The sequence below is a fragment of the Ambystoma mexicanum genome, chromosome 1q, assembly GCF_040938575.1.
Source record: "Ambystoma mexicanum isolate Mex_15411 chromosome 1q, UKY_AmexF1_1, whole genome shotgun sequence".
NCBI lineage: Eukaryota > Metazoa > Chordata > Amphibia > Caudata > Ambystomatidae > Ambystoma > Ambystoma mexicanum.
In genome coordinates, this window is record NC_090922.1 from 1,250,591,428 (window position 1) to 1,250,606,169 (window position 14,742).

Here is a 14,742-nt window from a genome sequence, read left to right on the forward strand (position 1 = left end):
CGCAACTAAGAAAAACAAACAATTCCTGTAACAGCGCCTCGATGCCTGCGGGCTGTGTGAGCGCTTTATAAATGTAAATAAATAAAATAAATAAATAAACACCTTCAACATGCTTTTGCCTATGCTCAGCGGAATCTAGAAAGATCAGCCGAGAGTATGAAGACCCACTATGACCTGAAAACTTCCAGGAAGGAATATCAGGTGGGGGACCGGGTCTATTTATACAACTTCCAAAGAAACCAGGCAAGACAGCGCAAATTTTTGCCTACATTGAAGGGACCCTTTGAGATTATAGACAAGATCTCCCCTGTGGCCTACAAGATCTGCATCCCCAAAGGCGGTTTGGCAGAGGGGGAAGATAAGTGGGTCCACATAAACCAGTTGAAGTGTTGCCATCCCAGGCACACTTTGCAGCAACTGGAGGAGTCCTCTGTAATCCCAGAGGGTCCCGCTCCAGAGTAATTCAATTCCAACCCTAAAATATCCTACATATAGCCTATCAAATTCTGTGTTTCTCAGGTTCATGTGATCCTGTCACTTAATTTAAAAAAATGTGCATGTTCATATCTGTTGAGTTCTAAAATAGATATGCCACCCCACTATATCAATGGTGGGGAAGAAATGTCCATGAATAGGTATTGCGCTTTTCCTTTGTCGTCCTAGGAGAAAGAAAACATGGAGACTGGCCAAGGAGGATGATCCGGAGACCGGGAGCAGAGACCCGAGGTGCCCAGGGTACCGCCCAATCCTCCCATCAGGACCAGCAAGGAGAACTGATTGATCGACTGGAGGGAGGAAAAGATGCTGAACTGTGCCATTTGCAGAATTGGAAGACGATTATGCGGAAATACCAGTGCGTGGGTCAAAACCTTCTGTGCACTCGACTCCCCATCGACTCAAATTCAAAGTGCAGTCACGTGGGGGGGCCTTGTTGGGTGTCCTGACCCACGTTTCAGCTATCATGCTGCAACATTTGGTGCTGTGGCTTAGAAAATCCAAGATGGCCAAAAAGCCCACATGTGCGCCAGAATCCAGGAGAACCACGCAGTTTGCGCGTACACCAAAATGGCTGCCTAACTCGCCACCCACCAGTGCGAGCATGATGGGCCAGGGTGCCATGAGTGGAATGGGTGCCAAAGGTAAAACAGCAGCGCCTGTTAGCTCAAAAACGCTTTAAAATTACCTTTGGTTTCTCTGAATGCCAGCTCAAAATGCCTATTTTCAAACATTGCAACACATCCAAAAATCTCACTGAGCACCAGCGGACATCTGGCAGAATGAAGTATGTGTGCATACAAAATCTGGGAAGATGAAGAGCCCAAAACAATGTTCATAACAAAACTGGCTGAGCTATGCATGTCAGCAGCCTAACTGAAACTGGATTAAAACCACCAAAATCGAAATGTTTAAATTAACTGAGTGACCTACTTTTGAGTGTCACATAGTTTGTAACTGTTAAAATGTAATAGTTTTGAACTTAGAATCAGCATTCTAGCTGCATATGTAAAAATTGTATTGACTTAAACTGGGGAACAAAAAGTGACATTTTAGCTGAAACCTGGCCTAAGGAAACTGGAATTCTGCCAGACAGCTACCCCCGACAGGAGTGGGGGCTTGCCCAATAAATGCATTCCCAGGCCTGGCTGCATTCTATTGCCCCTGCCAAAAGGAGGTCACACACTCTCTGATTGAATTACCAGGGGACTGCAAGAAACTAAACAAAGGGCCCAGGCAGATGGTTTATTTGGGGGGTTGTAAATGGCTTCCTTTTGAACAAAGCCCTTCCTTGACTCAGGCAGATGGTTTATAGGGGAGGTTGTAAAGTGGCTTCCTCTTGGCAGAAACGGGGAGGGGCAGCCCCCTCCGAGGACAGGCTGAGCTTAAAGAAAGTGGATAGACTGGTTTCTCCACCATGTGACCTGGGAAGACACAACCCTGTTGGCCAGAATATGATTTTAAGAAAGATGTATAACTCATGGTGCGGACTTGTCAAAATAATTCTTGTGATTTTTCTGCCCACATTTTAAGAGGTTTTAGGACCCGGGGTATGATCTGGGGGTTTACGAGCGGAAAAGAGGCTGTTACTCTAAATGTATGCATGTTAAAAATCTGACACTTCCTTATCTAAATGCCCACATGCCTTGCACACAATTGTATAAATTTGGAGAAAAATCTGATATGGGGAAAGCTACTAAAAAGCGCAAAAAGTTACCATTTCTTTACCCAAGCTCCTAGAAACGCTAGGGTCGGAACTGTGCCTCCCATCAGTAATGCATGATGTGTGTATGCAATGACAAACAACTGTGTATCTGTGGAATATGTATTTGGGTCAAATATAGATTTATGTGCAATTTGACAGGGGAGTGTCCTTTCTGCAGGCCATAAAACAGCATCACCATGATTCACATTTCCTTTCCCTATCAAAGAAGAGAGAAAAGCTTGACCAATGATCAGTTGAGAGAGGGGCTGGCTTAGTGATGCTGCGCACACACCCACTTTCAAAAGACATAAAAAGAGCCACTGGAAGCTAGAGAGGACATTCAAATCCAGTTGCTGCGGAGCGTTTTGCCGGACCACACAACATCCAGAAGATACCAGTTCCAGACTGACTCCAGCTACATACTCCAGAAGCTAGAACTTATACTTTAGAACCTAAATCAGAGGCCTAAAACCACAAGCTGAGTTCTCTGCAGCAGGCCTCAAATCACTGCAAGATACTCACAGCCGGGTGAGCTGCTTGAATCCCTTGCCAAGAACTTTTGCCAGGACCAGTACAGAGATCCAGGAGCCGTGCAGAGACTGCTGTATCCGGACAGACCAGACCATTGCCAGACCCGACCAGACCAGACCGTGCAGAACCGGAGACCCAGAGACCAGATCGCTGTGAAGTGCCGCTAGCCTGATTGATCAGATCCGTGACGAGACCCAGTCCTTCCAAATATATTGTGAGTACAGCTAGGATGGGGCAAAACCAAATCTCTTAGTTTAAAGTAATATAATTCAATCTATTTAACCTAAGTAGAACTGCCTCCTAACTGTCACCTGTCATTTGTAAAGCTGCACCACTGTCATTTGTCAATTCTGCAGCTGCAAAGCTGTCACCTGTCATTTTGAGTTTACTTTAAATCCGAAAAACGACCTTTACAAAATCGTTCATATCTCTGGAACCGTTTGGGCTACGACTTCCTACTCCTTATACTTCTTCCACAATCACGATTCACACACTCGCGAATTTTACCACGATTTGCGATTTGGGTAAAAATCCAGCCACGTGTAACCATCAGCAGTCATTTCTTTCCTTGCTAAAAATTCGTTTGCCTCTTAATCACCATCTCTGAATCATTGCTAAAGTGAGCCTGAACTCATCCCAAGCATCTCTCACTCACCCTGGACCTCCTAAAGGGAATTAAAAGCATTTTCAGCATATTTCTCACTTCATTGCCACCACATTCAAAGCACTTGGGCCTGTGTTTTAAAACTCATACCGGTTTTCTCTAAGCTTGCTGGGGGGGAACTGAATTTCGTATTGTATTTGATTGCATTCCTGAGAACTGTGTGCTCCTCTTTCCATCTACTTCCATGTCTTACATTGCATAGGGGAGGGGGGTGAATTGCCAGAGAAAAAGTGATTATATTATCTTTTGCTAAAATCATCTCAAGTATTTCTGTACTGACTTTTATTCCTCATTGCTTTTCCCTTGAAATCATAAAAGTATTTTTGCTACTTGATCCATCCTATACTAACTCCTCATTGATTATAAAGAAGTGTGCTAGTGTCAGATTACCCATTGTTGATTAACATTATATTTATAAGGGCGATATTGATTATTAATTTATTATAAAAGCGTGGTATCTATATTTTGTCTTATTTCTCAAATAAACCTTTTAAACTTACAAATCAGAACTACTTCTTGGCTCAGTGGGGTCAGGGGGATTCTAAGAGAGGGGTGTTATATAGGGGTAGTCATCCAGAACTCATGAACTGGACATAAAGATATATCAATAAGAGTTTCCATTCAGTATCCCAGACTAGGCATTGACTTAGCTGTAGTGTTGAATTGAATCCTCTTACAGTATGTCCTCTTCCCACTCCTGTGAGGAGACGGAGGCCTGGATAATGACCCCAAGATATTTGTAGAAGGAGACTTGGGACAGAGGGGCGTTGTGTAGGTGCCAACAATGGCGCTTTGCCTTTGATTTACCATGGGGATTACATATCATGGTTTGTGTTTTATGGGTGTTAATTGTGAGATTGTTGCTTGAGACATAAGTAGCCAAACAATCCAATAACTTTTGTAGCCCAGAGGGCGTCTGTGAAATGAGGATCAGATCATTCGCATAGACCAAATGAGTTATGGTGTGGGTCCCAAGTTTGGGGGAGTCACTATTAGTAGCTTGTAGACTAATTCCAAGATCGAACAGAAAAAAGTTGAATATGGAGGATGCAAGAATGCATCCCTGCTTGAGACCTCTCTCAGTAGAAATAATGAATGAGAGTTTTCCTGCCATGGATAATCTGCTCTGTACCGTTGTGTTGGTATGGAGCAGCATTACTAGAGTTAAAAGTGAGATGGGAAACTTGTGGAAAATAAGTTTTTGTTGTAAGATTGCTCTATCGATGGAATCAAGTGCTGCTTTGAAGTCTATGTATGCTAAGTATAACACTTGGTTCTTGTTTGCATATTTAGATCTGAGAGTGTTAAGAGTTAGAAGATTGGGACAAGTTCCAAGGCCGGCAACAAAACCCGCTTGAAAAGGGTCCCTTAGATTGTTACGTAGGGTCCAGGAATTGAAGTCCCTAAGACCAATTCTAGCAAAGATTTTACCGGGTGCGTCTAATAACGCTATGGGCCTATAGCTGGCCGGAACAGAACGTTCCCCTTTTTTATAAATGGGGACTATTATTGAGTGTGTCCAGGAGGGAGGTAACGACTGTGTGGTGTTAATGGTGGTGAAGATCTTGTGGAGAATCAAGGCCCATTGTTCAGGATGCATTTTGAACATATGATTTGAGAGACCTTCTGGGCCACAAGCACCGGAGTTGCTGATTTTTGAGATAAAAAATGTAATGTCATCTAAGTCAAAGATTAGATGGAAAGAGCTCCGTGTATCAAATGCTATCAAGCTAGATGGGTGAAACAGACCAGCATACAACGCTGTGAAATGCTTAATCCACTCTAATTCAGATACCGGATTGGATTGCAAAACAACTTTTGGAAGACGAGTAGATTTATTTAGTAGGGACCACACACCAATAGCAGATTTAGTTTGAAAGGAAGAAAGCATGGCTTCCCCGTCATGTTGGTACATCTGGATTTTCAGAGCTTTAATGGCATTTTTGTGCCTCGTCTTAATGGATCTTCGGATGGATGCCCGGTCAGCTGCGGGAGCATACATGGCCTGACGTTTCAAGGCCCTCGCGTGAGCTTTTAGTAGTTGTACTTGGGAATTGAAAACGTGAAGTCTAGGGCCTGAAGTCATTGAAGCCCCCTGTGGTTTAAACATTTTGGATTGCTGGAAATATTGTAACAAATTGGAATAGTGAATGACATCAGACTCGTTCCTAGTTTCCAGGACTCCATTTAGCTCACACAAGGAACTGGGGGACCATCAGAGATGATTGCCTCCATTGTTGAGTGTTAAATTTCGATGAGCGTGATTTTCAACGAGTTTGATACATGGGGACTGAATCGTCCATTTTACAACTAATTGGTTGTGATCACTGTTCTGATTTGGGATCACTTGAAAGTGATCCATGCTGGAAAACATTGAAGCGTTCACAAAAATGTAGTCAATTATGGACATACTGCATCCTCTCTTCCAAGTGAACCTAGGAGGTGTATCGGTTGGAAAAGCTCCATTGAGCATAATTAGATCATAATTATCAACCAGAGCCATCCATTTGGATAATCTAAGTTTACTGGAGGCACGCGGGGTGAAGCAATCTAAATTTAGATCCCCTGCAACGATTATATTGGATACTAGGGGATCGAGGGCCACCAAATTAAGAAGATCTATGAAAGCCTTGAAGAAACAACCATCCGATACACCAGCCACATTCCAATATACATTGATCAAAGCATAGTGATTTGTGTAACAGGAAAGTCTAATCATTTGAAGATACTGATTTGGGCAGCACCATTCTTGAGTGGCCATACCACATCCCATCTTGATTACTGTTAGAAGGCCAGAGGTTGGTCTTCCAGAGATCCCACGTTGAGTTGGATTTAAGAAAACTTGATGGTTGTCCCACAATGGCACTGAAGTCATCCACGTTTCTTGAAGTAGAAGTATATGAACCGCGTAGTATGACATCACGTATGATGAATTTTTACTCTAAAGGTGTAATTTTATTATGAAATGCTTCGAGAATGCTTGTGTGACGTTCGTTGATGTCCGTTGTAACTCCCTGTTTTAGTCAATTGATAATAAAAACAGACAAAATTTCCATCTTTCTGAGTTGGTTCTGTTATTTGGTGTAAGAGTTACTCTTCTTCCCATCCACTGCATGATACGCTACCCAAAGGACCTTATGTTCATGTGGTAGCAGTGTCGGATGGTTTCAAAAGATCCAAACCAATTTGCCTCCAGACTTTCGGATGATCGGGCATCCATCTAGCCGGAAGATCGCAGGGTTTCCTGTGGAGAGAGGCTGAATAGAAATCTTGCAAGAAGAACCAAGACGGTGGGCAGGGTCCCTCTTTGACAAAATCTCTGCATGGTTTCCACGGGCGCTCTGCGGACGGAAGGCAAAGTGTTCAGTTGGAGGTGGAGATGATACCGAAGGCCTTGAGTCGATTAACAGATGAATGGTGAGTAGACTAAGCGGAATGGCAAATTAAGGGGATGGGGTTGTGGTAATTTTAAGTAACGAGAAATATTGTGTTAGGAGATAGTAGCGCCTGCAGGCCTGGCTCAAGGGAGCTTCTGAAGAAGTCGTCTCACACTCCAGTGGGAGTCAAATAGGCTATGTGCGAACAGGTTCACATAAGGAGATAATTTAAACCCTGTGACAGGGTAATTAAATAAAGGCAGGGAGAAAAATGTTGATCACAGGGTGTTTTTATTAGGATATGTAAAGTCTACTAGTCTGTGTATTATATGTTGAGTAAAGGTATTGAAAAGTGATAAATGTTGTTGAAAAATTGAAAAGTTAAGGAGCTATAGGGACTATCTAGTGAAGTGGTTGGTACTAATCCAGACATCAAAGCTAATTGAAAAGATAGAGGCTTGAGCAACGATTGTTGGGGCGTGCTTTATTTTTTTTAAAGTATTAAGGAAGTGGTGAAAATATTTTATAAAACCTGGTAAGTATGGACAGTCAATTGAGACTCGTCACAATGGGAGACACTCCACTGACGCATTTATGTACTGGCAAAGCACATGCCAAAGCTCAAATAGTATAGTGCGGAATGCGTGCAAGGCACGGCAGATAAGATATTCATGCCGTGACCACAAGGGGGATCGCTGTCAAAGCGGTATTGCAACACATGACCACTTACTTGCACGCTGCGTACACAGCAAAGAAATTAGAGAAAAGACTAGCGATTCTAGAGCTCTGGAAAATGTACCAGAAAGAGAGGGGAGATCTGCCACCTGATGAGTGGATGCTTAGCCAGTGTAAGGAGGAAGGTGTTGAGCTTTCAGCTCCCCTTACCTTGCCTAAAGTAAAAGGCGCAAGTGCAGAAGAAGTGGGATTGTATCCTTTAAAGGAACTGAAAACAGCGACAGGGTATAGTAACCCGACATACAAATCACCTGCCTATTGCAGTAATGATAGTTCAGAGGAGAATAAGAGGATAGAGGAGATCTTTAAGATCATACAAGATAAAGAAGAGAAGAGTGAGCGATCAAATTCATCAACAGAGATAGAAAGAAAGATTGAGAGATGGAAAGGAGAGAAGGATGAAGCTGACGAGGTAACGCTTGTACAGAACGAATGGATGGGAGGACAGATATTACTCAAGCTAGATGGGAAAAGCATCGAGGAAGTAAGGTAAAGAGAAGACAAGGATGAACAGGATAGAAAAGACAGGGAACGAGAAAAGAGATGAAGGAAGACAAGAATAGAAGAAAGATCAGGAGTGGCGAGAACAGATGTATCAGGAGTGGCAAGAGGAAAAAGAGGAGCGGGCAGAAGAGCAAAGAAAGTATGACAATAGGCAGAGAGCAATAGAAGACAGGGACAAAAGAGAAAGGAACAGAGAGGAGGAGGATGCACAGAAATGAAGGGACACAAGAATACAGAGATGAAGAGAGGAGGAAGAAAGGAAGGCTGGAGTGAGGAGAGAAGAACGAAGACAAGAGGAGGAGAAAATTAGGGAAGCAAGAAAACAAAGAGAATTTGATGAAGAATTAGAACGAAAAAGAAGACAGCGGTACCTTGATATTAGCCTCATTCGAAAGGAACCAGTAGGGCCAAGCCCAGCAATACGATGGGACAGAATTGAAGCGTTCCTTCCATCAAAGGGAGCAATGTCAGGGGCATCTAGAATAGTATTAGAAAAAGAAAACTTTGATATAGGAAGTATCGGAGACAGGATCGATAAAGCCTATCAAGAATTAAAGGAAGGTAGAAAATATAGAATCTGAGGGAAGGGAGATCAATCACTAGCATTTCAATCATAAAGCGAAGAGGAACATCTATTCAATTTCGAGCATAGATCCTTGTCCTTAAGCAGACTGAACTTAGATAAAGATGAAGGGGATGAGAGCCACACTAGCTGGGGACAAGATATTTCAGATGAGGAAAGATATTTCTTCCTTGGGGAAGAAGGAAGGAGCGTGTGTGCCCCCGAGGGAAGCCTGCAGACAGACAAGGAAGCAAGATGGTCAGATCTAAGGACAGAACACCAGATCCCATAGCCTATCCAGAACGTCCCTGAGGACGATTGTATAGTGATAATGGAGAATCACTGCCATATGTGAGTAGGTTAAGATCACGACCAGTGAGGGGGCTGTCAGGGATGATTGTCCCTGCCATGGAAAGACAGGCAATGGGAGTCAACTGCAGGTTAGGGTTTACTCAGTTTCCCTTATTGGAAAAATCAGGAGCAAGACCACAGTATATTCTTTGGCACAGATGGCTATGGATAATTTAAGGTGCAAGCTTCCAAGTTTGTTTTCGGGTGCTGGGAAATGGATGCACGATTTAGAGAAAAAGACAGGAGGGAACATGCTGGCCATAGGGGACATCAAGGGTCTCTCGGCAGCTATTCTTGGGAGAGAGATGATGACATATGGAGAGGAGCAGGCTATTCAAGTGTGACAGCACAATACACAGAGTATGACGGCACACCATTTAATAAGTAAAGAGCAGATATTTGGAGGGCTCTCAGGGTGCAATATCCCAATACATCAGATATGGGTGCAATTATGACACATAAGATGAAAGAATATGAAGAACATATTGCTTACATTCAGGACATTCAAGAGTGATGGCAACTTGAAACATGCAAGTCTTGGGAAAAAATGGTGGCCTTATTTTATCACATTCGATGTCAGGGGTTGCCCGAGTAAGTACAGAAGCAAATGAAGAAACAAGTGGGAATGGAAGCAAAGCTGTGGTCTGAGATGCACCTGACGATACTGCATCAATGTCGGCTATTACAGGAGAAAAACAAGAAGAAATACGAGGCTAGGAAAATTGAGGAAGCCAAGCTAGTTCTGAAGAACTTGTCAAAATTTGCCATGGAATGGGTGGTATTGGCAAGCAGAGAAGGATTGGGAATGCAGCAAGCAGTGGGTACATCAAAGGTGAATAATCAGCACCCGATGGATCAAGGGGGATATGGGTTCATGCCACGAGGAAGAGATATGGACTATAGAGGAGGAAGGGGTGGATTCCAAAATAATCAAGGAGTGTTTCAGAATGCACAGAACGAGAACCAGAATACACAAGGAGGATTTAACCAAGGGGGACTAGTTAGACGGGTTCCCCCTGAAAATTGGACTTGTGGGATGACAGGGCACATTGCAAGCGTATGTGGGAACCATGGGAATGTACAGAATGGTCAATTTACAAGAGGGGGGACAGCTTATCCTCTACCATATAGCACACAAACTAGGGAAGGGTTTTCCCAAGATCAGACAGTGTATCAGAGACAAGTGCAGTGAATGCAACCAGCACAGCAAACAGAGCAAGAGCAAATGAATTCACCACAAGGGCAGTCACAATAGGCCCCCATGCAGACACAACAGTGTGCAAACACGGGACACCTACTGACAACAAGAATAGGAAATGCCACTGTGGTAGGAGGGAATCCTTTCACAGGTACAGGGATATGCCTGTACCCACGAAAGGACAGCTCACAGGGTGACCTGATGTGTTCAGTACTATCTGTGACACCTCACCCCCAAGAGGAACCAAGGGTTGATGTGACAAATGGAGGCAAATCATTTTCTTTACTAGTACACACTGGGGCTACTCATTCATGTATACGAGAAGGAAAATATCCAATGACGGGAATTGCCATGAATGCTCAAGGTTTCTCTGGAGCTACAAGTCAAATTCCTTTTACTGATGAATTACCAATCTCTATAAGTGAGTGTGACATGTCTGTTCCGTTGTTGTATTTACGACAGACACAAGTTAACATTTTGGGAAGAGATTTGATGACAAAACTTAACATGAGCATTTCATTTACTGACAAAGGAATAGTGAGTTACACCCCAGGAATACTTAGATAAGCTTCAACAATTACACTGCGCCACACAAAGTGATTTCATATGTACAATTGTACAATATTTAATTGTTGATCAGATTAGCCTGACACGTGTTATGCCACGCCTGATGCTACCTTGGTTTGGTTCCTATTTTATATATGGGAATTTGTACAACTATTTATAATTGTCTTGAATATCTGCAAATCAATATGATTTATATGTGTCAGCCTCAGAAGAAGAGGCAAGTCTCAAAACACGTGTCAGGCTGATGTGATCAACAATGAAATATTGTACAATTGTACATATGAAATCACTTTGTGTGGCGCAGTGCAATTGTTGAAGCTTATCTTAGTAATTACTCAAATTGTGGCGTGCAGGGCAATGCATCCACACCCTAACAATTAACTGCAGCCATGAACATACAATTTATTTAATGCAAGCAAGTGATGTGGTTCTCTGCAGCCTCCTTTTGCCCCTTCTCTTTTTCGCCACCCCAGGAAAATTACTTAAATGTGGGCAAGTTTATACTGGTGTTCACAGGGCAAGTTGCTCTGCCAGGTGTACCAGTAGAGCCAGTAGAGCCAGAGGTTTTTCTCTAAGGAGTGAGCATTCTACTGACATGGCTACCTGGCTTAGTGGTAAAACTGTGAGAATACCTGACCATTCTTTCCTTGTCAGGACCGGTTTGTCAGGACCGTATAATGGACCCTGCCAATAGCCTTTCGTAGGTCTGTGGTAAAGACATAAATGGTGTTACCCAGCTGCTCAATAAGATCATCAATACGTGGTATCGGGTATGCATCGAATGCAGATATGGCATTGACTTTCCTGAAATCGATACAAATTCTCCAACTCCCATTGTGTTTTGCCACCAACATGATGGAGGAAGACTAGGGGCTAGTAGATGGTTCAAAATAATAGCCTCAAGCATATGCTTCCTGGATGATTGTTGCTTTTCTGGATTCAAGTAATCTGTACGGTTTTAAAAGTACCACTTTGTCCTCTGGAGTGTGGATACGATGGTAGATTTCCTTCACTCTCCCTGGTACCTCTCTGAATAGATCATTAAATTGGAATATGAGGTCATGTAGACCTTGTTTCTGGTCATTACTAAGTTCGGGAGGAATCAGAACTTGGTTATCAGAGTCCTCTGGTAACAAACAGGACAACATTTTGGGATTAGACTCTGAAGGATTTTCCTTCCATTCTTTTAAAAGATGAATGTGATATACCTGGGTTTTTAATTGGCGGTCAGGTTGGGCTATTTTATAGATGCACAGTCAGGTTAGTTCTAACGCCTCATATGGTCCGTGCCATTTTGATATTAATTTATTCTCAGAAGTCGGCAACCATATCAATCCCTTTAGGCCTACTGAAAAGGATCTAAGGTAACTTTTCAGTCATATGCAGTTTTCTGCTGTTCCTTTCCCCTTTGCCAGATGGGTTTGAACTGAAGACGTAACTACCTGTTACGCTCACCTGGTCTCTGAGGGGACGTTGGGGCACGATTGGAGCTCTCCCTGGATTCGGCTTGCTGGGATTGGTTCTCAGCCCCAGCTGCTGCCAAGTATACTGTTCTGGATGCTGGTACTGCCCCTGCGGTAACACGAGAGGCAATGAGAAGTGTGTGGAGGTATCATGACTCCCCTCGGACCTTACTTACCAAAATGAGGTAAGTAAGCGTTTACCCGTATAGGCTCACATGATATATAGTTGGGTGAGCTCTCCGTCCTTCTTCTCATCAGCAGGGGCGCTTCAAGAAGACCCAGTTGCATCACTGGTACATAGATGTGGTGGCCCAGGCCAGCTGTGACTGAGCCACTTTGAAGGTAGGAGTCTTTATGATCATTATTGTTCATATAAGTATTAATGTCTTGTCACATGATTTAAGTTCGTACTCTTAATAATGTCTCTTTCTCTCTTATAGGTGATGGCAGCACAGCGGAGCCGTTGCGCAGGTGGAGGACTTCAAAGTGCTCCTAAGAAGTTAACAAATTGGGATCCAAAGGTAAGCGCTAGATGCGATGGCGCGCAACCTTAGCGAATGTCTCTTTTAGGTTTCTAACCTTATTTGTTCTTTCCTCCTGCAGATGCAGTCTGGCGGCGGTTGGAGAAAAGTTGCGGTGCACGGACCTGGCAGCGGGTGAAGGATGCCTGCGACCGCGATGAAGCTGGCCGTGTAGAACTTCAGAATTGGTGTCCGAGCTGAAGGTCAGGTGAGGCATGCAGTCAGTGGTTGTATTCCATGAGCCAGGTAAGTACACCCTGGACGATCGCGGATGGAGTCACTGCGAGCAGGTAAGAGATGCTTCAGCGAAGATTCAGCTGGTTCTGATGGAGAAAACAGGTAAGTAGCGCCTCCGCAGTGGTTTGGCTGGCTATGCAGGTAAGATGCTTCTCCACAATGGTTTCGCTGGACGACAGGTAAGATGCTTCTCCGCGATGGTTTCGCTGGACGACAGGTAAGATGTTCCTCCGAGATGATTTGCTGGAAAACAGGTAAAATGCTTCTCCGAGATGGTTGCACTGGAAAACAGGTACGATGCTTCTCAGGTGGCGGTGAGTGTTACGCTGCTTAGGCAGAATAACGCAAAGCCTAGGGCTACGGGTGGGACAGGCTTAAATAGCCTGGCCCCGCCACGCCCCCTTGCTCTGCTAGATGGTTCCACCCTGCCACTCCCAAATGATGATGCTCGTGCAGCTTCATTGATTCCTATGGCCACGCCCGGCCCAAATGCACATGGTTGACTGATGTGAGATGGAATGACACAAGCCCAAGGGAAAAAGTGTGCAGAGCACACTTTCTTATGAGCCTAGCGCCAAAGGGGCCAGGACTGGGTCCAACTGGACACTTTAGGTGATGTGAACTGGAGTTCCTGACCAGTGGCCATGACACTACCTTCATGTGCTTTTTAAGTTGGTTTGCAGTTTGGGAGAGTGGGATTGGGGCTTCTTCCATTTTTTCCCATGTGTCTCTCAGCATATCCAGGATATCTTGATGGTCTCGTCCATAGAGTAACTCGAACAGGGAGAATCCTGTATAAGCCTGGAGGGGCTTCCTAACAGCAAATAAAGCCCACGGTATCATTTGATCCCAGTTTCTGCCATCCTATTCCACTAATTTCAGTAACATGTTTTTCAAGGACTTATTAAACCTTTCAACAAGGCCATCTGTCTATGGGTGAAATACTGAGGTTCTTAAAGTAGTAATATTTAACAGTTATTTCACGTCCCCTATGAGTATGCTCATAAATGTAGAGCCTTGATCTGTCAAGATTTCTCTAGGAAACCCTGCTCATGAAAAGAAAGGTAGTAGGTGTTTCAAGATCTGTTGGGTGGTGTTGGCTCTCGGGGGAAAGGCTTCTGGATATCAAGTGGCATAAATGACTATTACCAAGATATACTTGTTCCCTAAATTTGATGTTTCCAGGGGAGCTACAATGTCCATACTAATTCTTGAGAATGAAATTTCAATGATTGGAAGTGGCTGTGAGGGAACTGGTAGTGGTATATGGGTACTGGTCCTTTGGCAGATGGCACAAGACTGAACACAGTTTTTAATGTCGGCATGACTTCCTAGCCAGTAAACTGTATTCAAGGTTTGGGCTTGAGTTTTTGTCAGTCCTAGATGACCTCTTGTCAGATGGTAATTAGCTATTTCCAGGACTACTTGCTTGTGACTTATGTTGATAACTAGTTGGGTTTTGACTATGCCTTCAGAAGTAGTGTCTCGTCTGTATAATAACCCATCACTTAGAAAGAAAAATGGTCTCGCTTTCTCACGGCCCTCTTTTCAGGTACAATTTGCAAAAAGGTTTCAGCCAACAATGGGTCATTCCTTTGGGAAAAGGCTAGGGCAGGGAGAGTTTTGGTTTCTTCTTCCCTGGCACTTCTGGGTTTGGGGTTTTGAGGGGAGTCAAGTGTATCATCTGCGTCCCTGAAGCCTTGGGCTCCTCGATCTGTAACCTCCTTCCCTGCCTTTTCCTTTACCTTGGGGACCACTGCTCTCTCGAGCAACCCTTGTCAAAAGTACACCCCTGATGGATCTGCAAGATTTCCTTTTCATGATTCTATAAT